Source organism: Ambystoma mexicanum, chromosome 2p (genome assembly GCF_040938575.1).
Source record: "Ambystoma mexicanum isolate Mex_15411 chromosome 2p, UKY_AmexF1_1, whole genome shotgun sequence".
Taxonomy (NCBI): domain Eukaryota; kingdom Metazoa; phylum Chordata; class Amphibia; order Caudata; family Ambystomatidae; genus Ambystoma; species Ambystoma mexicanum.
Genome location: NC_090923.1, coordinates 405,713,637 through 405,740,585, shown reverse-complemented (window position 1 = coordinate 405,740,585; position 26,949 = coordinate 405,713,637).

Genomic DNA, 26,949 nt, shown 5'->3' with positions numbered 1-26,949 from the left:
TCTGGTGTATTGCGGGGGTGTCCCCCGCAGCACCCAGCTCACTATACCACACAGTATAGTGAGCGGGGTGTTGTGGGGGACACCCCCAAAGCCTACGCAGTGTTTTTTTTATACTTACCTACAATGCTACCACCAAAGGTTTGAACTTTGTGTGTTTGAACCTTTGGTGGTAGCATTTTACGGTCTTTTTGTACCATCAGACCTTTTGTTTTCAGTCCGATCATACAATTCCCTATAGCTATAGCTGAGGTTAAAGAAAAGCTTTTTATAACAAACTCAGTCCCTAGACCCCCTCCAACTCGCAAATTTCACTTGATGACTTTGTGCCCCCCTGTCCCACCACCCTGGTGACTCTTGCATGTTTGTTGACCTGCAAATCACTTTTTTCCTGCGTTTCATGTTCCTATTTCCTCTGCTATATCCACAACTATTTCTTGCATCGAGAAAAAAAAAGATGGCTTCTGTTTCTTGTATAAACACCCAGTTCTTGTCAATTTACCAAAATAATGCTATTTTCCAGTAAAAGAGTGAATCGCCCAAAAATGTCCCTTAGTTGGGGCACTATTGAATATGTCTCTTTGTACAAATATCTGGGTTTAGAAATTGACTGCGGTAGAGATTATATCAGTTTATTAACCAAAAAGATTTGTCAGGCGAAACAAATTTCAATTCTAGTCTGTAGTTTTGTTTTTCATTATGCCGGCTATTCCTTGAGAGGCATTTTAATGCTTTACTCTCAATGGTTTATTCCGGTAGTTGCCTATGGGCAAGAAGCACTGACGATTAAAAATCTTGATTGGCTTAGGCAGATTGAAGGCTATTTCTGACGTACTGTATTACGTCTTCCTCGCTCATGCCCAATACAGTACATCCGTACTGAAATGGGCCTGACTTCTCTGAAGAGTATTATTTTCCAACAACATGGTCTTTTTGTCCTGAAAGCCCAATACCATCCTCAAAGTATGATTCAGCACATTATCACGACTGATATCATACATATTCAGGACAAGAAAATGGATAACTCATATGATTTGGAATGTAGCGATCTCTTGAACGATTTGAACTGGACCATTGATGTGTCTAGAGGGGGATGTTTCCAGAGTATTAAGTATGCCTTCAAAAAGAAATTGCAAAAGAATGATTAGACTAAAAATCTTCAATGCAATGGTCAATATCTTGACGGCATTGTTTACACATATTTAAAGCCCTAGTCCCGCAGTGCGCCAGTTCAGACTCTTGATGTGAACCAATCAATTACCCGTTAGAGCTACATATGGTTCTCAGTGGAAACCTGATGCTAATCAACATTGTGTAATAATTTGGAATCCCTTGAAAGCATGCAACACATCCTTACAAAATGTCCTAAGCTTGAGAATTTGTATCATAACTTGTATGACAAATATGTATATCGTCAATCCACTATAGCTTCTATCCATTTTTGGGAATTTTGCCTAAAGTCTCCTTATACATTGCACTTTATAAGATTTGGTCTCTGGCTGAATTGAATTGGAAAAGTAAAAATCTGATTTAGATTATCGGAACATTGGAATATGAGAATAGTAACAATTTATTAACATGACCTGAGGGTGTTATTATCACTGAATTAATGAATTTTATAGGTTTGAATGAAAATTGTGATGTTTTTTCCTTTCATCTAATGTGCTATTTATGTTTCATGAAATGTGTACATAAGAATTTAACAAAATGTAGTTAAATTTATACTAATGTATTCGTACATAGGAATTATCTGTGATGAATGTATGATCACTGTGTATTTTTTAATTATGTGAATAATTTAGTTGCTGATGAACTAAAATACAACTATAATAATAAATAAATAAATAATACATTGTCTATTTTGGAGTAGGGATAACCCCATTTTCTCTCAAATATTTTTAAAAAACTACTGGACACAGTAACCCCAAACCGAAATTGGATCATGAGTCTATGGAAAATGAATGAGTATTAGGCTGCAACCTTTTTTATTTTTGAGGGGCCTGCACATCATAAATTGTCTTCAGAATTTTGACCATATCTGTCGCACAAGGAAAATGTTATTAGCAAATCATTTTATAAGGTTTCCTATGGGAGCCCGACTCACCTTAACTATAACTATTTCTTTGATGTGGCACTTGGCTATGGTAGACTTCAAAATAGGGTGTTTGCCATGTTGGTGAGTTAGTTTCAAGGTTCACAGGCAACGAATATAGATCTAAAGTGCCACAGAGTTGGTACAAAAATGTGCTAGTGTTTTAATCTTAAAGTGTTCTCCCATAGCAGTGCCCCTCTGATGGCACGTGTTTCGGCACCCTATGTGCCTTTTTCAAATCTGGGCAAACAATGAATTTACCTCATTCATTACATCGTCCTTGTATATTTTAAAATCATAGGTTGTTGTCTGCATATGTTCCCGGGTTAAATCCCTGTTGCAGATGTTTTACTTCATTCTCTGCACTTCGGCTATAGATCTCAGTGAAAGAAGCTCTGTGATTACTATAGAAAACTTAACCTTATTAACCATTTGCAAGTGGGCTTATCGTACCACATCCCCATTTACCTAAGGAGTCACAACATTGACAGCTGAAAATGCTCCTGCTCCCTATATTCTTCCACAACACGAGGCAGTGCCGATAAAATGGTTATGGAAATCATTATCAAATACCACAGAAATCCAAGGGTATTCCCTTTAACTAATGCAATTTGTTGAGATCCCTCATGGAAGAGAGGACCTCCCAAATCATGAATTGGTATCCGATGGTAAATCCAGGCCTGAGGGCATACTCAAATGAAGTTGCCTTCCAAGCAATGCACACTAATAAAGTCTGCTAGTGACTATTCACATGCAGAAATCATGCAAAATGTGAATAGTGTAGAAGAATAGCAATCTGATACTTAATGGTTAAAAGCAGAGAAAGGATGACGTTCTTACATCCTAAAAGGCCCACACCCTCTCCCAGGCATTAATATGACTGTCATTTACTTTGAGTTTCATGGATTTTGAGAATGTATATCAATTTTAGACATATTCTACTGCTGTTATAAACATACTCAACCAAGCAACAAGCAAGTGAAGTGTACAAAACATATATGTCATAAAGAGCCGCTGTAAGTGCTAATGGGAATGTAGGCTAAGACATGCCTGTTGTATCAGCTGGTAGACAAGAACGCCAACCAATCTTCCCACATTATTGGCGCGCATGTATCAAGTATGTCCAATGAGCGCATTACAAACAAGTAAACAAGTGCAAATGATTTTAGCAGCCAGAAAATATTAGCTAAAGTTGCTGCCTCAGATGAGCTGCTGTTCAGGTTTGAAAATCATTTACATATTTGATGTCTCTAACATGCCGGGCAGTGTGAAGGCTCTACCTCTTTGACCCATACCCATGAAACACAGGCAAATGCCAAAGACTCTGTCTTTGAAATTGTCTCAAATAGATCCTGTGGACTTGCAACATCTAGCATTAAACATGTGTTTCACAAAAGGAAATCTCAAGAAGCTGCGGCATACTGCTACAATGAACCTAAAGTCTTGGAACTAATGGATGCGAGTAGCAAACGCTAGCAACTCCAAACTACCAGCAAACCACAAGGAGCCAGAGCGATGGCCTGCTGTAACAGGGACACAAAACTATTAATCTAGATGGTTGATAGGCTTAATTAGGGATGGATTTGTGACATCTGAGATAGCAAATTCAGATCATCCAGACCCACCCCCAGTCAGGGAGAGGCAATGCTGAGTAGAGTTCTGCATTTAATGGCACTTATAGGGGGCCCAAATAACTATTGGTCATCCCAGTGGTGCAAGGTTGGAGATGGATTGAGAGAGAGAGGTAGTGTGGAGGCGTTAGAGGAGAGCAAGAAGAAGGGCGGGCAAAGGATAGAAAGAGTGGGGCTGCTGAAGCACTACGATGAGTGGGAGGGAGAGAAGGATAAGAACAAGAAGGATAATAAAGGAAGCATGACCACGATTGGAAAGATCAGAAAGTAGTGGGGAAGAAGGATGGGAGAACAGAGAGAAAGTGCTGAAGAGGATTGAGAATAGGAGCCAAAGAAGAACAATTAGGAGAGGAAGCTAGAAGAAAGAGAAATAGGGAACAAAAAGCAGAGGTTGGCGAGAAAGTACTGAAGACTAACACAAAGGAGGAAAGAAAGCCAGTAGGGAGAGAAAAGTTTTGTGAGGTGGTGATGCAGAAGAACAAGGCAAAGGAGAGAAAGCTAATGGAGATATAGTGAGCGATAAGTGGCAGGTCAAGTGGAGGTGCTGGAGGAGGAGGAGGACGAGGAAGACAGGAAACAGAAGCAGAGAAATAGAGTGGAGTAGGACGGAAATAACCCAGTAAGGTAGGTGATGGTAATGAGCCATCTGAAGAGGAAGACGTAGGTAATAGGTGAAACTAAGCAAGAAGGTGCAAGTAGGGGATGAGAGGACAGCCAAACATTGAGGTGAAGAAGCCCGATAATTACAGTTTATTGAGGGGGAAAGAGAAGAAATTCATACAGAGGAGGAGAGGGAAAAGAGTAAGGGATGTCAAATGAAGGAGTAAGGGCTCAAGTGAAGGGCCAGAGTTTCTGCGTATCATAACTTTGAAACATATTCCCTGGGTTTTGAGTTTTCTGTTGCTCCAGCTGCTATACCATGTGGTGACATAGTGGGATTACAGACTTTGACCCAGTAAATCCAGCCCATGCCTGGTTGAAAAAAACAGACTCACTTGACATTGTTTAAGTGTCCCTTCTTTTGCAACCAGGAAGAGGGTGGAGTTGAGAATGACTTAGACCCCCACGTCAACCCAAATCTCAAACAACAGCCCACTAGCAGGAGTACATGAATTGGCAGCCACCCAACAACCGACAATTCCACTCAATAGGTCTCATTACAGGGCGGGCGGTCCGGAATTAACAGTGGCGGTAAACCCGCCGCCACTGTTAATTCCGGACCGTCTGATCCCGAGTCCTGCAGGCGGGAGGTGATGTTCCCGCCAGGTCTGACCTGGCGGGTTTAACACCGCCCGCCTGCAGGCGGATGTGGAAACACCAGAACCATCACGAGATGGTGCCGGTGTTTCCACTTTCCCATTCCCATTGAGTCCTATGGGACTCAATGGGAATGGGGCTTTACCGAATTCCACCTCCGGAATTCCCGGGACACCAGGGTCATAATGCCCTGGTATTTCCGAGAGTCACGGAGGCGGAATGGTAATACGAGTCCGGCGGTAACCAAGGCGGTAAAACCGCCTGCTTACCGCCGGATTCGTAATGAGGCCCAATATCTTACATGTTTCAAATCCAACACTTTCAACCCAGCAACTTGCCTCAAGCCAGGCAAGTACCTCACACCAGGAAAGAAAAGATGTATACTCTGGTGCAATAAAAGAGGCAACTTTAAGCAAGCAGAGAAAGGGTGGTTTAGGACAGCTACACCTGAAGAGGATTTCCTACCTTCAACCCTGTCAATGAAGGGACAGGAGCAAGAGGGACTAACTGAGGCATGCGTGGAGGATCCTGACCTTGTCAGAACGTTTTTTATTTTATTTTCGTGACGCATCAGTCCTGAAGTCCTGTCCTCTGGGCACTCCGAACCTATGTACAATGTCACTTGAAGGCATCCTTAATGAGCTGTTGTCAGGCCTGCTTTAAAGGGTGTCTTAGCCCAGCCGTTGTGGGCACCCCACATAACCACTGCCATGCTACATCAGTGGAACGACCAGGAAGAATATTTCACCAACATTGTGCGGATGAAGATACCACCAAGTAGAAGAAGTCACACTGGGACAGGTTAAATAGTTCAACCACTGACACTGGAACTCCAAGCAGCCAATCAGGTACCCATTGTCAATGAATTTCATCAACACCTCCTCTGGGATATCTATCTTCAGGCCAACAAATCTCCCAGACACTTAGTGTACTGTTCCCCAAATGCTCTGGGAAAGTCGGTAAAAGAGCTCTCTATGCAAGAAGGCAAAGATCTGTTGAAGCAGCTCTGTGCTTCCTTGCCACCCTTTCTTCAGCATCCGGTAAAGCAATTGCATCAACCCATGTTTGAACAAGAACTACTGACCACAACCGTGTCCCCCACCAAGCATATTAGCGTTGGCCCACTGAAACTGAAGCAGTGGCAAAGACTAATGATATGATATGATATGGCATTTCTAGGATAATCACGCTTCTAGCAGTGAAAAGGAGAAAGGCTAGTCAATCCTTCCAACTAGACGCTTGAGGGATGTTAGATCCCAAGGAGAAGCGCACCTAAGCCACCTGAGCAGATAAATGGAAGAGGATCCACATAAAACCAGAATAGGACAACTGAGAAGGCTACGTGGAAAGCACTATGCCTTAAGCAAGTTACGCCACATAGGCCAAGCCTTCAACTTGAGCATAGTGGTATGAGGCGACTCCTGAAGATAACAATGTTTGGGTATGTAAGTGTCGTGTGTTTTTTATGCACATCCCAGTTGTTGGCTTGGTCCTCGACGAAGAAGTGGTCTAACTGCCCATCAGAGTTTGCTGTATCAGCCTTCGGTCAGAAGGCCCATTGTTTTATTAGGTAGAACATGGCAAAGTGGGTCTCCTGCCCTTGTAGCCACCTCTGGCTGAATTTTAATTCTGACAATTTTGCCCTGAGTCCCTCAATCTCTAGATTTGCTTAGCTATATACTCTTTACATGTCTGCCGATTCTGCCTTCTGTTTAAGTAGAATGCAACTTACCATGTTACTTTCGACACATGTAAATTCATTTCCCTGGACCCCAGGAACACGACAAAGAAACTCGTATTCCACAAATACTCATTTATCACTCTTTGGCTGAATATCCACACTGTGTGCTTTTTAAGGTTGTATTTAGAAAATATAAAATATCTACAAAACATTTGCTTTTCTGCATGTTTACATCCACTTGGAAAAAAGTCATCATTTTACATGTAAACATTTATAGGATCATTCAAATCACAAGTCACCTCCATTTCCCGTCATTAAAACCTTTCCCTGAAAACAGTCATCTTTCTTTTTAACACACTTGCTCTCTATGACATGAGATAACGGCTTGCTTGAGTCTTTAAAACTAAATGATGATGCTCCATCAAAGCAAAAGCAAATGCTATATTTTTAGGGCGAATGCACACACCCTGATTTCAAAGCATATCAAACAAGGTCGGACTGTGGCATAAAATGGGTCCGGGCACCAATGAAAATGTGGCCCACTGTTGCGAATATACATTACTTCCTTTTTTGACAGCCTGTATGAGTAGTACGCATGGAGGAGTCTGTTGGTAATTCTGCATTTGAAAGGATATGTGTTTAGAAACGCTGTTCAAAACTACTAGGCACATACTGAAGTAAGTAAGGAAAGTGGCACACTTTTACCAAACAACTGCCCCGCATTAGCATGTTGGGCATTCAGTTCAGGCATTGCCCTATTGCCCTATAGTCCAATCCAAGTCTGATATCCAAACATGTGGAGAATGTTTGAAAGCCAAGCTTTGATTATCAGAAGAAAACTAGTGTTGCATAGCTCCCTAACTACCACTTTCTAAGGCGACATTGCTCTAACACCACATCAATTACAGCTGTTGTAATGCTGTCATGTGTATTAAATTTTACATGTTTTTAAGAGCCCCCGATGTATGTCTTTTTTCAGCTATTGTGCAATGGGTCCGTGTGCTTTACGTGTTTTGTTCCTCATCCTGACTGTCCACCAGAGCAACAAGCACCGCCTCCTTGTTCATAGGAAGTCTGTGATCTGTATTTTGAATCCCCGCCCCCTCACACCTGCAGCCTGTGGCAGATTACTACTCCAGATACGTCTCTGTTCTCTGCTCTCTGTGCCTCTTGGGTGTGAGACTGTAGGGGATATTTTATCCTCCACTCCGAAAAAAAACACCCACCACTAATGTTTTGTTTATGTTTCATCTTCTGTAAGGCACATTAGATATTGTGAGTTGCAGTACGTGTTGGGTTTTTATCAGCTTCCTCTGCTCCGAGGAAAACAGCCATGATTGCTTATTTTAAACAACTACCTTTATTTGACAACTGAGCTTGTTTCAACTCTTCATCCCGCCACAGGACATCAGAACAGTAGTGCAGGCCTGTGTGGTCTTGCCCATCGATGGGGGAAATGCTTTCCTCTGAGTGCTCCTAGCTGCTTACGTGACTCCCCTGAAAGCAGTCCACCATGCTGCAGCATGTCTTATTATGGGAGCACAGAAATTTGACCGAATTACCCCTATCCAACGAGAACTAATTGGGCGTCCATTCCAAGCCAGGATACTTCAAGACTGCATGTATCATCTACAAAGAAGTCATGTGTAGCACACCAGCATGCCTGGCGGCTAAGCTCCACATATTTGGTGGCACATGCTCCTTTCGTAGCAAATCGACCAACTGACTTGTATCACTGCAAACAAGCCTTCTCTTGTCATGCTCCCACACACTGGAACTCGATGCCAGTGTTGGCCCGGAATGCCCCCACAATTCTCACATTTTGCAAATCTCTTAAAACATGGTCTTTTGACAATAATTGTAAGCATAAAAAGTAAAAGAAAACACAATGTGAAGCCCATAGCTAACCATATAGTTGTAGCATGTCCAGTTTCTGCACCAAAGTCTCTTGATCAATGCCTCCTGCTTGTCTCCTGGAGAGGGTGGAGTATGACCATCTCTGGATCTCCACATTGCTTCTGTAGATGTTTCTGTGGCTCCCCTCCACATGTAGCCATAGTTGTAGCTCATATTGTTTGTAATTAAGAGCTGGTGTCTACTGTGTTTCCCTTCCCATGGTTCCGCAGACACTGTCAAAAGTGCCTTATTACCTCCTTGTCATTGGGCCACAATCTCTCCCTTACTGATCACCTCTTTATTCCTGCTATTTTCCTCTCCTTTAATGCCACAGCATGAATACTTCCCACCAACCAACATGGGAAAACCTTCAGATAGGAGTGTCCCTCCTACCCCCTGGCTTGGAACAAGAGTGATCTCCTGAATCGTCTTGGTTTTGCTAGCCTCCCCTTCTTCTGACAATCACTTCCTTTTTCTGTATGTTCTCCTGCCACCACCTGCTACCGTCTCCTGATATTGTACTGTAACCTCCTACAGATAATTTTGTCCCTCTTGCCTCCAGGCTTCTATGTGCCATGCACCTTCTCCTTACTGCTCACCAACTTGCTCCAAACTCCTGCTTCACTACCTGCATTCTTCTCTGTTAGCATTGGACTCATATACTGAGTTCAATCTTCCCCCTTTCCTCTTTCTCCCTCAGGGTTTCACATTTGTGTAGTCCTGATTGTTATGGAGAATTCTCACCCAAGTGCTAAATTCCCTCTACATTAGAGCCCTCCAGCTCTTTTGCTATATTTTGGGGCTTTGAACTTTTCATTTTAAATGTGTTTTACTTTTGTGTTCTTTGGATATGGAGTTTTAAAATGACTCTATAGGCATCATCTTTTTCTGTGTGTCACACAGCACCTTCAGTGCAGTGGCACAGGAATGTCTTTCAGACTACCCCCGGTTTAAATACCTTCTCTGGGACTGACTACCATCTCCCAGAGCATGTAAAGTTAAATTCACTTTACTAGTCTCTTTAAATTTACAGACCCAGCACACACTATCTTCCTATTGAGTGCTGGAGGGGTTGCCTAGCTTCCCCTGAGTCAAAACACTCATGTAACAGGCAAATGTTACCCTTTCCTACTTTAAATGGCTGGTGGCAGTGCTTTAGATCAAACTACCATGATGTTTCCCGACCGTTAACAACGGTAGCTAAAAATCAGGTCAGCCGTGTTTTTCAATATAGCGCCCCAGACCTATCTGTAAAAACAGACTCCGGTCGACCTTTTTCGCCATTTCTTTTAGGAAAGGTCCTTCTTGTGTTTGTCTCTGCATGCCAAACCAGGTTTGGTCCCTTTGTTCATTGGCCTTTGGCGGGCATCCGTGCTGAAGCCCTCCTCTGGCGCCTGAGTGTCTGGGATGGACAGGATGTGAGGGAGGTGCCGGAAACTCCCTGTGCTTAGTCTCCTAGGAGACCTGAATGCACTCTGGCGTGATTGGCCGGCTGGCTGTCCGGCAAGGACAGCCACCCTGCTGTATGAGTGACAGGCAGGTGGGAATGAATGGGGGAAAACTGTTTAAAAGCAAGTCTCTGGGACTTGGAAAGCAGAGTCGACCACTGGAATGAAAGAACCGAAGACGAGCTGAAGGAAGAGGACTACTGCAACTCCTGGATGACCGGTGAAGCCCTTCTGCAGGTCCGAATTGCCTGAAGCTCCATCGACAGAGAAGCCCTTCAAGGTTAACTTCTTCCCTTGAGTTTGGTGGGAACAACCAACTCGCAAGACACCTGGACACCGTCCTCTTCCTAGTCGAATTTTCTTCAGAGTGCTGTTGAAAACTGGATAGCCAGGGGGAAGGAAACCAGCTCGTAGACTGTAAGGCACTCAACCTTAAACCAACGTTTTGCTAAGCTTTTGGCCTCATCCCTGGACAAATCAGGAACCTCACGATGTCCTCCTTCTTGGCCCCACGACTGAAGCTCAGGAGCAGCGAGATCTGCTCAAACTGCCAGGAACACCTGCCTCAGCCACAGCTCTTCTTCACTTTCAAGGTACTATGCAAACGCGGTCCGGAAATCTTTTCGGCCACGGTGAAAGTTTGTGAAACTTTCCCAACTTCGAAGGGTTGTCCTTCCCTAAACATACATCTAACTTTTCGCCTAGCCAGACTCTTCGAAAAACTGTGGCAAAGACTTAACCGTTTACTACCAGAACTGTGCTACCCAATACAAAAACTTTGAACCATTGACTTTGGCCCAGGCCTATGAACTGAATTGCTGTATGTAGTTTACTGAAAACCTTTGCCCTGCCTATGAAAGTATTTGTGCTATTAATTCTTATAACCTTTTCTTTTCCCCTCCTTTTGAAAGTATCTGAAGGGCATTTTGCTCCCACTTCAGGGGAGCTAAACTTGTTAATTTACTTATCAGTTGTGTATTTGTGGTTTATTAGTGTGTGATATTGAGCTGCTCTTACTAGTGTAATGTTTTCAAACTGACCGTGTAAATAAATGCAAATTCTTTTACCGAGAAAGCTTGATTAAGTGTTTATTTGAATCACTGCATTTGTTGATCCTTTGTGTAACTTGTTCTATTGCTCACTTTACTCTTGAGATAAGTCTAGCTGCTCAGCCATCACTACCACTTTACTTTGTAGTACAGGCTTATACCAAAGGTGAAATTGTCCTTACACTTGTAGTCTTAATTGTGTGTAGTGTTCACAAAAGGCATGCACATGATTCTGCCTAACACTGATTGCCTGTGAACTGGGAGAGGTCTCAGTAATACCAATCCTATGCTGGAGGTATAATTGTCCAGTAGTAAGTGATCCCTGTGGACCTTGGGAGCACGACTTATAAAAGCTTGGCTGGCATCTTGAATTTGGGAGATGGGACTGTGTGTCCATGTACTGCTAATCTCTGGGACTGAAGTGGAGCCACAGCTGCATAGGAGTAACATATGTCAGCAATTGCAATTACACAGTGGCCTGATTGGTGGGTCTGAACAAGTGGGGTATGTGCAATGGCGTGTCTAATTGTAGAAAAGTCTGCTGTACAAGAATTTGGAGTTTGCATCATTTAAGGGTTTGCCCTTAAAGAGCCTGTGCTTTTCCCACACCACTTGTGGCTGTCCTCTGCCAGACGATGGGGTCAAGTGATTGAGAGCAGGCGATCCTCCCCATACATCCCATCGCTCATTCATCCACTTGGTCCGGAAGGACCCAATCACATTGATCACCCCACTAGACACCCCAGAGATGAGCAGGGGAGTCCATCACATGGGAATACACAAAACGTGCACTTAAACACAAGGGAAGAATGGAGACAATGGGCCTCATTACAATTCGGCGGTAACCCGCCGGTGCTACCGGCCGGTTTCTGCTGGACTCTAACACCGTTTTCACCGCCTGAGATCCCAGTGCCAATGGGACATTCCAAGTCCCGGTGGCCCGGGATGCCAGGCGGCAGAATGGGGACATGGAAGCACTGGCATCATTGCTAATGGTGCCGGTGCTTCTGTGAAAACTCTGCAGGAGTGTGCTATTACACCCGGCAGGTCAGACCTGTCAGGCGCAACAAACCCTGCCTGCATATTTGCAGTGTTACTGTCTGGAAAGGGTGCCGGTACGGTGGGACCAGTACCCTTATTTCCAGACCGCCACACTTGTAATGAGGCCCAATGTCACCTGCCCGAATTTCAAACGCCGCACATACACAACGATCAAGTTGGCCCATCAAAAAAGGTGAAATATACTTACATGCAACAGAAAAGTAAACGAGCACATGATGGAAACAAAGCTGTACGTATCAGTATCGGTGTCTGAGAAACATGAAGGTGTCTCACTCGCTAGTCCCTGAGGATCTGTCATCCAGGTGGCCAGGACATAACCATGGCTACTGGATCCAGTTCCTGGGGGTGGACCAGTGCAGGAGGATTGAAAGTGGGACACTGAAGGGTGCGAAGTGGTACCTTCTTCCTTATGACACCTTTTCCCCATCCTACCCAGTAGGATATCGAGAAACACAAACCCCTACCCTTTCTTGACACAAACACTTTCTCACAGACAGATTACCATGAAAGACAACGGACTAACACCAGAGCCGTATACCTGACAGCAGGGTCAGGCAGAGACAGGCAATTGCCGATAACTACACACACCTGACTTCCCTTTCGCTTCCCCATAGGGATAAAAGGCATGGGAAGCAAGGCCAAATGCATGAGGAAGCAGCTATTCCAGGACGGGAGTTCAAACTGAGGAGAAAGGTGGCGAGACCTGAAAGGACGACAAGGAGGACATTTCCCTTGCCCTTTTCAACCCAGACCCGCGGAGCCTCCGAGAAGGGAAATGTAAGACCGGGAATCTCAGCTGGAGAATGGTCAGAAGGATGTCAGCCTACATGGGAACCTCCTGCACTGATAGCCAGGGCGGGGAGAAGCGGTTGCCATCGTGGTACCGTCCTTGACTCCAGAGGCAAGAGACGTCAACAGAGGTTGGCACAGCCGGTGAGTCGGAAAGAGCTGATAATAGACCAGACTGCGTTGGGCTCAAGGTTGCAAAGAGCAACATTGTATGAAGAATAAAGACTAAAGTACAAACGTCTTTAGTGAGCAAAATTGCTATCAGAGTTAGAGTGGTCCAGCTCACACGTGGGCGCTCATTCGAAGGACTCTGACTGGTGCCCTGCTCCTGAAGAAGGAGAATGTGTTGAACTGGGAAATCAAAGTCGTCCTGCAGCGGGTTATGTTGAATCCCGTGCTTAGTCGAAAGTCTGCGGTTGTTGTAGAAACTACAAGTAACAAGAGGCCTTAGGTGAGGCCAGCATGGAGTGTCAAAGTGGTCATATGAGGGTCAAGCTAAACCCTTTGTACAGTCTAAAGTCATTGGAACGTAGTGGAGGCAAATGCGAACCTGACTGAGGGATGCACAAATAAAGCTAAGCAAAGTGATGCCTGTAAATTAGGGTAAACAGTAACCCATCGGAGAACATTGTGGTGATAGAATTGTGTGACGCCTGACTGGAGACTTTAGGGAAAGCCTGACTGAGGGTTTAAGGGAAAGCCTGACTGGGGTCTAAGACCCAGAGTTAGTTAAGGGAAGAATCTAAGGGGTCTACAATAACTTTCTGGTGAACTATGCTAAAATGGCAATATGAACCTGACAGAGGGATACCAGGAGAAAGTTAAGAGAAGTGAATCCTACATTGTGGTAAAGCAAAGTGAAATGTGTATTTTGGCAAATGTGAACTTGGTTGAGGGATGTCAGTGAATTATGGTGAGCAGTAATACACCCGTGAACATTGTGATGACAAGTGTGAAACTGACTGATGTATGTCCACACCGAGTGGTTGGTCTGAGCCTGACTGATGGAGGCTAAAGTTGAGAGAAGGGCCTAATCCCGGCTGAGGGGGGCACAAGGGTGAAGATAAATAGAAGGAACTTTTGTTTTGTTGTTTATGGCACATCAGGCCCTCTGAAGCAAGATAATTTGCATGAAAGAGACTTGGGCACATAAGGCCTTGATTTTGAGAAAAGGAACTCTAACCTAGTGTCGGAGAAGCCCAGGAGTGTGCTGTGCTCAAGAGCTCCACCTTGCCCATTGCTAAAAACGTGGAGAAGGGAGACCTGGGCCATAACATCCTGACTTATCATTCTGTGAACATTTCTTTCTTGTGAACATTATCCCACATTATTTTGTAGCATAACAGGAAGGAATGGTAATAGTTTTCTTTAGTATAGACCCTTGTTTATTTGGCTAGACTCCACTAGGACTGTATTATTATTATTTGATGGTCGTGGCTTGCCCACATCTCAGATTTAGGTTTAGATCAGGTGGTTATATCACCCATTTTACAGTTTAATAAACACCCTTGAACTGTGATCACTTGTGTCTGTCTTACTTTGATACCATGCCTTCTTTACAGCTGTTACATGACAGGAATCTGTGACAGTGAGCATATGGATTGCATCAGTATATGTAAGTGCCAAAGCATATGTCAAAGCACCAGAACTGTGGAAACAGTAATAGTCAATGTAATCTTCCAGTTGCAAACATGTCTTGATGACTGCAGTACCTGACATTTCGGCCTTCCCGCTGCTCTTCTTTAATAGGTAATCAGTTGACACCTTCTTCCTGGATCTAGTCAACAGGCTCATGTAATGTTCTCTGAATGGCAAGGTTATCTAACCCACAACCAAGAAAATTGTGTTGCATATCTTGTTGGAAGCATACATCAGATCACCACATTTTAAGTGTAGACACAGGAACCTACGTTTTAGCACACCAAAATTGCGTTCAATAGTGTTGTGCGTCTTCATGTGAGAATTGTTGTAGCAGATTTCAGCCTGTGTCTGAAGACATAGGATGTGCTTCAGAAACCAAGGCTCTCACCTGCAATATAGGTTATCCAGTTATTGTGATTCACAACATAGGTATTACTTGTGTAAGCATGTTGATGGTACCCATCTATGGTTCTGGTACAATGAAGATGTGGGAGATATGCAGTTGGCATGAGTGTATTGGAGGAACATTTCATCATAGTAATGAAGATTTTTTCCTAACCCAGTAGCCAACTCTGCTATTGGCACTAATATGTCACTAAACCAGGTACACTACTACTAGTCCTGAGTATGTAGGCATCATGGGCAGAGCCAGGGAAGTTAGCCTAGCAGTGAGTTCGTTGCAGATTAGTTTTACAGAGCTGATGTTTCAGAACATGAGATGCATGTTTTTGTATGCTGCATCATAGCCCCGAATCCCAATGTGATGATCTTGCTGAACGCTGGTTGGAAGATACCAGATGCCATTGGCACCGCTCCTTCATGATCCTGATGCACAAATGTGGAGTACAGACAGTAATTTCACTATGGGATGGATTGCTATGGTGATGTTGCATTTGCGTTTCCAAATCCAATGTCAGTGTTTCCAGCAAGTACATGATGGCCTCTGAACTAAGCCAGTACAGTTTAATTACCTCATCCTCAGTCATGCCCTAAAGGTTCTCTCTGACTTGGTAAATTCATTGCCTCATTTTGCGATTTCTCCTTTGTGGTGGGGTTACCTAACTAACTAAGCAAATGTTTATATAGCACACACACACACCCGAAGCCCCCAGGGCGCTCACATGACAGACGGACATAGAAACAGAAAGAAGCTGAATGGACAGCTTTAAGAAACTGGAAAGTTAGATGGCAGTTAGATATTGTCAATTCAGCTTTATGTCAAAAAGAAATGTTTTAGGACATTTCCTGAATTGTTGAGTAGAGGCACATCCCCTGGAACATCCCCTGGAAAGTTAGATGGCAGTTAGATATTGTCAATTCAGCTTTATGTCAAAAAGAAATGTTTTAGGACATTTCCTGAATTGTTGAGTAGAGGCACATCCCCTGGAACATCCCCTGGAAAGTTAGATGGCAGTTAGATATTGTCAATTCAGCTTTATGTCAAAAAGAAATGTTTTAGGACATTTCCTGAATTGTTGAGTAGAGGCACATCCCCTGGAACATCCCCTGGAAAGTTAGATGGCAGTTAGATATTGTCAATTCAGCTTTATGTCAAAAAGACATGTTTTAGGACATTTCCTGAATTGTTGAGTAGAGGCACATCCCCTGATGTCTAAGGAAAGCAGGTTCCAAAGTGACTTACGGATCACTATACACAATTAAGACTATAAGTGGTAATACAAGTTCACCTTTGGTACAAGCCTGTACTACTATGTTAAAGTGGTAGCAGTAGCGGAGCAGCCAGGCTTATCTCAAGAGTATATGAGCAGTAGCAGAGATTACACAAAGGGACCACAATTACTGTAATTCAAGCAAACACTGACTCAAGGTTTCAGGTAAAAAATATAAGCCCATTTATTTTTAAACCATCTGCTATAAAACACAACACTTCTATTAGTTCAAAACCACACGTAAAATACACTACACACAACCAATTCACTTGGTACTGTATAACTCAAGGTAAGTACCCTATGTTTTAATGGACCGGTGTTGTGAAACAAAAGACGTTACCGGGAATACAGATACGATCACTTTTTGACAGTAATGACAGTTCGGTCTTACTGAAGATATGCGTATCCGCGGCAAGAAATGTTACCGGGGCAAAACACACACTTAGCACCCGAATTAACCAGAGAGATTTGGGGGCAAAAATCATAGTCAATACTTTTGTCAGGGCAGACAGAATCAGAGAACACTTGTTGACAGAAATACAAGAGTCAATAGGCCAGAGCCAGTGTCAAGTGAAACCGGGTTCCTGTTGTTGAGGATCACACAGTCGGACAGTTCAAGATTCAAGGTTGCCAGGAGTACTTAGATATTGTCAACAGAGGAAGCAAAAGTTATAAGAAGGAGGGAAGACAAGGGCAAGCCTTGGAGGAGGAGAAAGGGATTCACTCTAGCTCCTCGAAACAAAAAACAGTACCTTATTCAAGGAAGAAGCTGGTGCCACGGCAGTTGTTCCTGGTAGTTTTCTGCAGACCCACGATTCCTGGAGCTTCGGCAAGAAGGAGGACGTCTGGAGGGGTCTGCACCACACAGGGATGAAGCCAGCAGCAGCTATGGTGAATAAAAGGTGCGCTCCGTAAAAACCAGGAGAGGCTCTTCAGATAGCTAACTACAGCAGTGTGCAGCGATTTCGACCACGAAGAGGATCCTCTGGCTGTGGAAGATGAGCTGGTTGACCCCACCCGGATCAAGGGAAGAAGACTCCGGACTGGATTTTCTCTGGTCGTTGAAGGGTAGATAGCTCAGGACTGCAGCAGGGCTTCACCGGGACGGGGTAGTTGCAGCAGCCGTCTTCTTCTCCGCTTCTCTTCGGTTCCTTGTAGTTCCAGTGGCGACTCTGACTTCCAGCCCAAGAGTCCTGCCTTTTATGCGGAAATCCCACATTCACACAGCCTGGCTGTCAATCACGCAGCAGGGGGTTGTCCAGCTCGGACAACCACCTCAGCCAATCATGGCAAAGTGCGACTTGGGTTTCCTAGGATACCCTGTGCAGGGGGTGACTACACCCCTCCCTCACATTCAGCCCACCTAGACACCCAGGCGCCTAGAGGAGGGCTTCTTGGCAGAAGCCCGCCAAAAGACAGTGAACAAAGAAGGCAAACCTGGTTTGCCACACAAAGTAAAACACAAGAAGCACTTTAACAAAAAGAAATGGCAAATAAACCCGACCGGGGCCAAAAGAAACAGTATTTGGTCAAGCAGGTTTATTTTTGCGGCTAATATGATAGCCTAAAACAGTACCACGTTTATATAGAAATGCGGTAGAAACGTTAGGGTAGATATCACTGCCACCAGCCAAGTCTAACTGTTAAAAGAGCAAAACAAAGCTCTAGGAGGTACAGATAAAAAGGGCTAAGAATTAACCCTTTCCAATACTTCATGTAAAATGGGGTGTACTGGATCTGTGGTTAAATGACTATGTAAAGTTAATGGCAACTTTACATTTTTCTGGGGGACAGTAGTCAGCCCCAGAAATGGAGTCGGTGGGAAGTCTAAAAGACAACCCTGTGCACTGCACTGAGGGTGCTGTGTCACACAAAAGAAGGGGGCTACAGAAGTGGTGATCTCCAGAGTCCACAATCACAAAAACAGGTAACAGACACATGGCAAAACATGGGTAAGAGTGGGGGAAAATCTTACCAAGTGAAAAAATAAAATCTAGTTGAGGGAAATTAGCCATTGAATGAGCATTCTCCCTAACGGTGACGGAGCCCAAGTATTAAAGCATGCCCTACGAAGCTTTTTCAGGCCAGCACATGATTGCACCAGCAGCATCTTGTTATTCGAACGTAGTGTCTGTTGAGGGGTCGTTTCTTTGCTTCACCCATCAGGCATTCAAATATCAAAAACGGCACCTTTAGAATGTATACGCTGTTCGATCCAGAGCCAATGCGGCTTCCAATGATATTCCGAAACGTGAGTTTGGCGATCAAGACCGCTACAGCTCGGACTGCGCCATTTTGCAGTACTTGAAGTTTCTTAATATTTCCTTTTGATTTCCCAAGAAGAAGGCTCTTGCAATAGATTAACTTTGTATTAACTATAGGCGTCGCGATTAGTGCCATTTTTGGTTCAGATAAATAGCGGCAGATTTGCCACAGTAAGTGTACGTACTAAGAGTATGAATATTTTAGGTGGTACAAATGTCTTTGAAAGGAAAGGTGGGAGTCAAAGTAAATGCCCAGTGTCTTTACTGAGTCCGATACTGGGATAGAACTCACATTAATCACAAACGTTTTATATTGTGGGTCTAGATTCTTTAGTCTGTAAGATGTTCTGACGATGATTAGCTCTGTCTTTTTGTCATTAAGTGCCAGGGGGTTTAGAGCTATCCTTTTCTGGATTACCCCAAATAACCTGTTGACATTTGCTACATCCCTCTCATAGTTCCCAGATAGCTTAAAACTATCTGGGTATCATCTGCATAGTTGGCAAATTTTACACCCAGGGATTGCAGGAGATCGCAAAAGCATTTAACATAAATGTTAAACAACAGAGGGGATAAGCATGATCCCTGAGGGACACCGCAGGTTACCGGTATCTTCTGTGACTGAGATGCTCCCTTGGCTATACATGCTATTCTGTGGCCTAGGAAGGATTTGAGTCATGATATTGCCATAGTGGAGCATCTACCTACGTGTTTTAAGCTGTCTGCCAGTAAGCCATGATTAACCAAATCAAATGCTTACCTCCGCGATGATCTCTGTGATATTTGTCTTCATATCTAACAAAGCCGTCTCTGTTCCGTGGTTTACACAGAAGCCTGATTGCTCTTTTGCCAGAATATTATGCAACTCTACAAAGGTTTGGTACTGGGAGCATGCCACCTTGTCAATCATTTTTAAAATAAAGGGCACGTTTGTTATTGGGCGGTAGTTTCCAGGAGCCAGTGGGTCGTGGTTATCCTTTTTTTAATAAAGGTGTTATCCATGCTTCCTTAATGGGTTCGGGCGCATACCCCTCCGCAAAAGAGCTATTAGTAATCCAGGGGCATCTTATTGGTGCAAAATTCTTGAAAACAGTGGAGGGGAAAATGTTGCCTTTACAGGATGTTGGTTTCATCGTGTCTATCAATTGTAGTACCTCTTGTTCTGAAATCTCACAGAAAGAGAAAAGATTAGTGCTATGAGGGGGTCTTCACAGCTTAGAAGGACGGACTCATTCACAAAGAATTGTGCCTCAATCTGTTTTTGAATGTGTGCTTGGTGTTGTGGTGTTTCTGACAGAAACTATCTAGAATGCTCCGACACCAGCTATCATCTATGTTAAATGGAGGCTGGATAGTTGAGCCTTTTATTTCCTGAAGAACTGAGAACAGTTCTTTAGACTTCGATGGAGCCCCCTCTTTCCTGGCGTTTATGGTGTAGTGTTTTGCTTCAAAAATTGCACTTTTGTACAGTTTGACAGCCTGTTTATAAACTGTAATTGTAGAAATTGATGGATGACTTCTCCATTGGCGCTCTGCTTTTCTCTTGTTCCCTCTGACTGACAGTATTTCTGAGGTAAACTGTAGCTTATGTCCCTTTTGTTTCTTAGATTTAGTTGGGCGAAGAGGGACGAGGAAGTCAAGGGCTTTGTTAGTAGCCAGTCTAATTGAGGTTGTAAATTCCGCTAAAGATAGTTTGCCAATTTAGGATGGCAGTAATGGCTTTATTGCAGATTCAAAAGCTTTAGAGGTGATATTCTTGGGATTACGAGTTGTGCTGGGTAGTCTTGAGAAATCGAAATGAAGCAGGGAGTGATCAGACCAGGGACATTTCTCAATTTGGGATAGAGCTAGTGGTTGTTTTTTTATAGCAGCCAGTCAAGTATGTTTCCTTCACTATAGGTAGGGTTGTTTACAATCTGGTAAAAACCCAGAGAAGTAAGGGTTTGTAAGAGTTACAGTGCTTCCAAGTCCTGGGGTTTGTTTGCCCAAAGATTAAAGTCACCTAATATAACAAGAGCTGTGGTATCCTCAGATGTGCCTCCTATTAAGGCCAACAATTGCTCCTCAAAAAGTGGAGTGTTCCTCAGTGCTCTGTTACAATCAGAACACTAAGTGAATGGGAAGGATAAATATTTCATGCGAGTAATATTGCCTCACCTGAATCAGTTAGTTAGTTAGTAAGTTGGTGAAGGAACCTCTTTGGATGCTAACGACACATAGCTGACAGGTCGTAATGCTTAGATGCACATCACAGCTGTGTTGGAGTTATTGGAGTTTTTCCCTGTGCTTACACACGTCCAGGATGCGACTTTCATGAAACATGGTATCACCAAGGGGGTGTAATGGTTACTTTTTACAAGTTTATATCCTGTTTGCTTGTACCCGGTTATATGACATTTTGTTCCTTGTGTGACCAGTCTGTCCCTGATGTGCTTGCATCAGAACATGCTGCCAGTGCACACGTTCTTCTATCCTCATAGGTTTACATACAACGCTTCCATTGCACATAAGTATATTTCTGGGCCCATGTCCTGAAGTAGTGTTTCACATGGTTGATAATGGCATAGGCAGTCTTCTAGTGTGGCCTGTGGTTGTTCAGTAAAATTTGAATTTAGACTTGGGTACTAATCACTTACACTTCACAGCTGCTGGACTTTATTATATATTAAGTGATGTATGCAGCAGTGGGGGTTACGTTACACACACATCTGCACTGTAGGTGCTTCAACACACTGCTGGCTTGCAATCCAAATGCATTTTAGTTTTCATGATGGTACAGACACTGGGCTTTCCAAAACCTTATGTGCGCGATGCCAGCCCCGTATGCAGGCTCCTTTCTGACCTGTTGGTGCTCAGGGAGCAAGCTTTTCTTCGCAAGAGGAGATTGATTCTGAGCTGCTTGTAGAATATGAAACACTTTTCTTATTTTACATGATGCTCAAGATTCTTTTCTACTCATGAAAAAGATCTCCCACGGTGCCGTAAATTAACGCCTCTTTAGGCCAGCACAGAAAGGGTACGCTGGCTTCAAAATACAGTCTTTGCCAGCCCCTTAAACATGAGGTGATTGATAAGGCTGTTCTTATTCCATAAATCATGGCTTTGATTTATTACGGCCGCTTTCAGATTAGGTCAGAATTCATTGCTTCATGTCTTTCTGCCGAGACACTGCATTTTTCCTTTTTTACCATACCTCAGAATCAGGCCCTCGGACATTGGGCCTCATCAGGAGTTGGGCAGTATCTGGGCTGTAATACCGGCCAACTATATTAGCGTTAGTGGCCACCGGTCTGGCAGTATTACCGCTCTATCACGTTTTGGGCGCTAACTGTAAGTCCCCATTCCCCATTGGGTCCATTGGACCCTATCACACATTTTCGGTGTAATTGTGTGGTAATACCGCTGGCAATAATTTCACAAAAAATCAGAATTTTTTGAGCATGCTTACCCCCAGCTCAGAGGTGGGGGTAATTACACCAGACTCGTGATGGGGCCAGCCCTTAAAGGTGGCGGAAATACCATTACCACCAAATGTAAGGGCTACCGCCCAACTCCTGATGAGGCCCACAGATAGGTATCTAGAGTCCAGTCCAGAATTCTTTGAAAGAAGAGTTTGATGGGGTGATCATCCACTGCTAAATAGAGCACATATGCTAATAACCATGAAGCCAGCCAGGTATTTAACCATCTTAAATGCGTCCCTAGCATATCATACGATCCGTTTGTATAAGTATTGTAGGCAGTTTAGATCACTTTTACGTCACCTAAAATTCAGGAAACTGCTAAAGACATGGCTCTTAAACTCACTGAGCTAAACAGAAAATACCACTGAAGAGAAATGACCAACACAGTACAACACAACATAACCAAAACCCTTTTGATCCAAAATCTGGATGCTCATTTGGAACAAAGCAATTAATGCAAATAAACTATAAGAATATGATCCCCTGGAATACTAACTTAACCACCGCAGAGAAAGGCACAAATGATGCCCATCACTAATACTACAAAATGTTTTCCAATAATCTGCTTACTCATCCTCAAATACCAAACAAAACACCTACATACCTATACCACAGCTTACACACAAACAACTGCAAACTGCACACACTCTTCAAGACCCAAACAAACCCAACAAACCAGAGAAAACTAAAACTCTTACACACAAACCATTTCACACACTCTCATACACTGAACACCAACTAACATCTGCCAACTACACACAAACAAACCCAACACCCAGTGACCGGTGTAGAGGAGGAGCCAAAAGGCTGCACCGGAAGTCCTGCCCCTAACTGGCCTATCTGTTGGGAACAAGAAATAATGACAAAGGCGACACCTGCAATGATGCCTATAACACAAGCAGCCTTTGAAGCAAAGTATCCATTAAGGAAACCATTCTTTATGTAACCACAAAAAGCTGACAGCCTCTTGGGAAGGATCCCTGAAGAGCAGACGGATGAAAGTAGAGACTGGTGACATCACATGAAGAAAGTGACACACCTCAGAAGAGATGACTAGAGAGAAGGTGGATAGACCATATAGAATCTGATGACGAAGTTAAGAATCGAGAAAACTTTACTATGCAGAATGAAGATTGCACATTTAAAACACGGAAGAAAATAAAAAACATTTTATAAATTGTACAGATGCAGTAACGCAAGTAGACAAAGTAATCATAAGGCTGGCTATACGTAGTGAATAGTGCAGATGCTGCCGCCAAGGTATATATATTCATAGGAATCTGGAAGTAACAAACTGAAAACCCTGTCAATAGAAGGGCTTGAAGTGTGGCACAGCAGAATAAGCCTGGCCCAGTGTCAAGGATTAAGGCAGCCAAGAAACTGGTTATCTTTCAATGAACGAGAAGGCGAGAGCAGAGCTCCTATTAAGGTGCGCTGGAAGGACAATGAGTGCCAAGTATTAGTAATTAAATGGCATTAAATACTACAAAGGCGCTCAAAACGTGGTCTCCAGTCACATGGTCAGATGAAAATAGACATTGGGCAAGCTACCCCGAAACCAGAAGATAAAGCCATGCTCACACTCTCTTTTATTCCCAGGAGCAGTGATACTTGCAAGGCCAAGTTCAAAAGACTATTCTCATGGCAGACAGCTTGAGTGATGAAAGATGTTGGCTAACTGGGTGGGGAGGCAGGGTCAAATCCGACCCACTGGCACCTGGGGTACCGACTTGCATGCTGCTAACAAGTGGAATATTCCAGAAGGGTAGAAACGTGCCAACCAATAATAAAGGGCCACGTATCAACGAGCCCTATAGTTTAGAGATCCAATGAGACATTGTGTATTTGATGATGCTCACAATGACTTGCACTAGGGGTGGGCAGAGTTTTTGACCTGACAGTAGAGATCCAATCACAACACCAACCCCCAGAGAAAGTATACCTAGATGTTCCCTGTTACCCAATCACAGTGCCACATAAGTTTTCTTAGTTTGCCACGTAGTATGACGTCAATGATGACGAGTTGTTAGTATAACAGTGTGTTTTTTATGAAATATTCTGAGATCTTACTGCCATACATCTGATGATGTCGTTTGTACTCCCTGTTTAATATAATTGTTATTAAAACAGGCCAAGTCTTTGACAACTTCCTAATTCAGTTTTATTATTGATGTTCTTGTAATTCCTCTATCCCCATCCACCCTGTAGAGTGTTACCTCGTCTTAAAGGGCCATCGGGTTCACCAGTTTTTCTGAACTGAAGCTACCAACAGGCACATCAAAGCTCTCTAGCGCTCTCCCTCTCGGTCCCATTAACCAACTCCCAACAGTGTGCAGAAAAAAGTATAATTAAGTACAATAAACTAACATAACATAACATAACAAAACACTTTACTTCATTTGTCAAACCATTTATAGAATTTAGATTTGCCACATGCCATTCACTCCGGTCTCTACAGTCACAGTTATTCCGAGACTAATGCAGAAAGCCTTGTACAATCTTGATTGGATAACTACATTGGAACGATTCCAGACCGACAATTCGCTCTCACATTTGACACACAAACACAAACTTAGACGAGAAGTGGCCGCTTATATGGTGAAAATTCCAAATAAAGCATATAGACATGTAGTGATGTGCTTCATGTGGAACCTCCTTCCTGCAAGGGATGTGTTGAGTAGAAGGAAACTAGTAGTGGCTGATGAAACAGTCTGTAGGTTCTACAAAAAGGCAGAGGGTTGCGAAAACACCATACATTTACTAATGGAATGCCAAGCGTTGTCAGGAATAAGAGCTACATATTTTGACAAGTGGCAGAAAATAGCTTGGTTAAATGCTGATGACCTTTGGAAAAATTGTTTGTCCCCACAATCAATCAACCCCAATTGGTATTGCGGTCGGAAGCTTTTTTTAAAGAGTTGAAGCTTGAGGTGTGTCAGAGCAAGAACTGTAGTAGAAAGAATGTGGAGTAGTGGTAGCCTGTTGCCCACAGTAGGGTGATGGCTGTGAATGATGAACCTCGTTGACAAGTGATTTGCCTACTGTAGAAAAGGGGGGGGGGAAATGGGGTTTCCCCGCTCTGGAAGAAACTAGATTTTAAATTGTATGTTGCTTGTGTGGCCTAATGATGGTTGTTTTATAACAAGTGGTAGGAGCAATGCAATTATTTTATATGAATAATAGTGATGAATCAGTGATTTATGAATTACTCATTTTGTAAAGGTTCACAGTTAAATGTACATTTTCTTTTCATGTTCTTTTGAACCATATACACATTTAAAAAAAAATCTTTAAAAAAAATGCAGAAATGTTCAGTGGTATTCCCATGGTCTACGACGTCCAAGATTACCTCAAGGTCACTAAGAGCTAAGAAGAACAACATGATGTCTCTTTTACATATAATGCTAAAGGTACTCAAGTGCAAAGCTTGGTCCTACAACTATAAGAATACCAAGGATAATAACTTAGATTGCTTATGGCATACAATGTGTGAGAAGGGAAATAAGTCCAGTAAGGAATTAAGACCTACAAGAGGACGGGGTGGGTTTCGGGGACTAAGAGGAGGGGGTTACAGGGGACAAGGACCTAGGGGAGGGATTCCTGGGCAATGCTGGTCATGCAGGAGATTGGGTCACCTTTCACAGGAGTGCCGCAGTCGGCAAGGTGGTAACTATCAGTACAACCAACCATAGCGCAGTCAACCCCAATGTGGACACCCCACCTGGGTAGCACATACAGCCTCCCCCAAGTGAATTACGAACAAGATAAGCAGCCACACGATCCACCACCACCCAGTTACAACACCCTCTGACACCCCGCACACAACATGCAATCGCACAAAAACTTCCCTAACCAGATGGCCCAGCGTCCTAATAATCCTCTCGCCACCACCCCGAACGGTGCGCAGGCACCCTACCAAGGGGCGTCTGTGCTCGGTGAAAATATTTTCTCCTCAGCCGGCACAGACACACACCAAGATTAGGACATCCCACAGAGAGCACTTGTGTGTCCAGTCCTATACAGTACCTTAAATCCAGAAGAGGAACCACTGGTGGTGGCAGAGATAGGAAACAAACATTTCATCTTTATGGTGGACTCGGGGGAGGAGAAATCATGTATATGTGAAGGTTATTTTCCATTATCTGGCAAAAATCTTGAAACACAAGGGTTCTCTGGGGCTATAGTCACGGTTCCTTTTACAGAAGATTTGGATGCCAAGATAGGGGGAAAAACAGTACGGGCTCCCCTTCTCTGCTATGAATGTTTACCTTTTAATTTACTAAGGCGTGATTTGCTCAGCAAATTGAATATGACCGTATCATTCACTGACAGAGGAATTGTTTGTTCCACTCCTGGCATGTGTCCCCTCAGAACAATGCTGTTGATACATACTATGGCTAATGAACTTAAGGTGAGAGGGGTACCAATAGATCCCGACATGTTCATGTACGGGATCAGGGTTTTGGCTAGGGCAATGACTGAATTGACTAGGAAAGAATGGAGGGTGCCCTCAGATTTTGTGCTCCGACCTATAGCTGCCCCTGATTTTGTTGCTGGCACGATATTGTAATTAGACTTGCCAAGAGTACAGATATCTGCAAAAAGAATAGTGGTAATTGGGATGGACACGCATGGATGCGAGTGGCACAGAGTACTATGCATTGACCCAAACATACCCATACATGAATTAACAGATTAGGAACTGTTCACTGATGACAACAACGATGGACAGATTCTTTTGGAAATAGGTATCCCTTGAGAAATAACGTTGCAGTACATAAAGGTGCCAAGCCCCCTCATGGACATCATCAGTGCAGCACATTCCTACTATGACACGGACATGCAACAAGTGCCCCCTCAACTGTTGACCATAAATCCCCACAATGTCGGGTTACTGAGGGAGGTAACACCTGTGAAAATCACTTTAAACCCAGGAGCAATCTTACCCAGGGTGAAGAAGTACCCATTGTCCTGAGAGGCAGAAGAAGGAATACAAGAAACAATATGT